A 2,590-nucleotide genomic window follows, 5' to 3' on the forward strand; every position below is an offset into this window, starting at 1 on the left:
ACAACTCGTCAACATGCTGACAATTTGTAAGACCTACTTTGTCCATCAATCTCAGAGTTGTTCCTGCACATCTTAGAAAACACATTACCCGTGGTGAAACCTAAAAAAAATGTTTACAACACAAATGTTGGGTTGCCTCCAAATAGCGCCTGATTTAACGTTGTGGCATGATCCAATTATCTTAACTACATAAAATTCGTCAAGATATACTTAGAAAACAATTTTACCTCATCCATTGGACCAATGTAATGCTTGATTCTTTGACCATTAACCTTGAACAAATTTTTTTCCTTTTTTCAAGTTCAACCACACCTGATGGAAAAACTCGGGTTATTTGGAATGGTCCTGACCATTTCTACTTTAGCTTCTCGGGAAAAATCTTGAATCGTGAGTTAAAGAGCAGTACCCAATCACCAAATCAAAAGTCTCTCTTTTCAATTCATTTATCGTGGTACTGCTTCATCCTTTCTTTATAAATATTAGCTCTTTCATAGGCTATGAGATGGAACTCATCCATCTTATTAAGTTGATCTAGCCTCAAATCAGTTGTATCCTTCCAACTTAAGTTCAATTTCTTAAGTGCTCACAGCTCCTTATGTGCAAGTTCCACTAGAAAATGATAAGCTTTACTAAAAACCAACTGATAAGGATACATTCTGATGGGCATCTTAAAAGCTGTTCATATGCCCACCAAAGGGCATCATCAAGCTTTCTCGACCATTCACTTCTATTTGCATTAACGGTCTTGGCTAAGATAGATTTGATTTCCTTGTTTGACACTTCTACTTGTCCACTAGTTTGTGGGTGATAAGGTGTACCTACCTTGTGTTGTTTCACCCCATATTTAATCAACGTATTTCTAAAAACCTTGTTGAAGAAGTGTGACCCTCCATCACTTATAATGGTTCTTGGAACACCAAAGCATGAGAAAATATTCTTTCTCAAGAATGCAACCACTCTCTTGCCTTCATTATCTACCAAAGCCATAGCTTCCACCCAATATGACACATAGTCCACAACAACCAAGATGTATTTGTGACCATAAGAGCTCACAAAGGGTCCCATAAAATCTATGCCCCAAACATTAAAAAACTCCACCTATAACATCCTGGTCTATAATACCCCGTACTTTTCCTAGCTTAAATTCATTCCTAGAATGTTAAGGGATAGCTTCCAAAATTAATAATATTTATTCCATGTGGAATTTTTAATACTATAAATTTTCACTGTGTATTAAATTGAATAAGATTTCCATCGATACCAAATTCGTCAAATTCTGACACTCGGTGAAGGAGTTATGGCGTTTTTAAGTTGACAATATCCCACCTGAGCAACCACCGCATCGCGATGAAGGACAATTTCATAATTGTCAATTCCAGTGGACCTCTGTGATGTTGGCACATCTCAAAGAGGTCCAAATTCCCAATTGTCAATTGTCAATAGCTCAACGTGATGGTGGCGCATCATGCTAGTAGCCAAAATGGCAAAAACTATAGGGCATCGCGATAGCTCCACGTCGCAGAGAATGCCTAGTTCCTACTCATCCTTTTCCATTGATCCACCGTGGTTGTGGTGAATCGCGGTGGCCAACCAAGTCTAGAAAAATATTGCATTTTTCAGTTCCGAATTAGAGTTTAAAAAGGGTATTTTGTTCAATTTTCAAGGCCCCAATCCGTCTAAACACAAGATTTAAGCTTATTCTAAGCACCTTATGCTCATTATTCATCATTCTCTTCAAAATCAAAACCCTAGAAACCAAAAGGCCCTTCTCAAAGAAACAAATTCCACCATAGATTCTTTAAGAAAGCTTTAGATGGAGGATTCCCAACACAAGATATTCAAGAACTCCAAGAAATCTTCAAAAGCATCATAGGAATCCAAGATTCAGGCTTTTCATCTAAGATATCAATTAAGGTATGTGAAGTTTTTCAACAAGGATCTCCTTTCATCCTTGTGCCCAAAATTAGTTTCAATCACAAATTTACATAATTTGAATGAGATTACATGAGATTTGAATTAGGGTTAATACCCATTATTGCTATTTGCAATGTTATGAGTTTTAAAGATATTTTGAAGATGAATTGCATGTCTATTTTCATATTTTCATGCCTATTGCAGTAAATTACAGATTTTGAGATGAATTATCATTATTTTTATTATCAAGCATGATTATTATGATGTTTTGACATGAGATTAATGCATGAGTTATTACCCTAAGATTGAGTTTTATTATTTCAAGAAAGATGATGCTTTAAGCATCTTATGAGCAGATTATTTACAGATTTTTCAGTAAAGCTTTTATCTTTCGATCATCAGATTAGCTATGGAATCCACTTTTCAGATTATTATAGAATTCAGATCATCTTTATTTAAAGATTTTATCAGATTAATGCATAATTGGTTTTAGATAAACCCTTATGCTAGTTTTAACGTGGATTTCCAATAAGAAGAGGGTAGCAAATAAAAAAGTAGTATTATTTAGCACCGAGTGAAAAGTATGGATTTAGCGCATCCTACTTCCATAGAACTACATAGCCAACGTAGGAACAGATTATCAGATTATTCCCATTTCTATATGGATGACAGATTT

Source organism: Capsicum annuum, chromosome 6, assembly GCF_002878395.1.
Source record: "Capsicum annuum cultivar UCD-10X-F1 chromosome 6, UCD10Xv1.1, whole genome shotgun sequence".
NCBI classification, from domain to species: domain Eukaryota; kingdom Viridiplantae; phylum Streptophyta; class Magnoliopsida; order Solanales; family Solanaceae; genus Capsicum; species Capsicum annuum.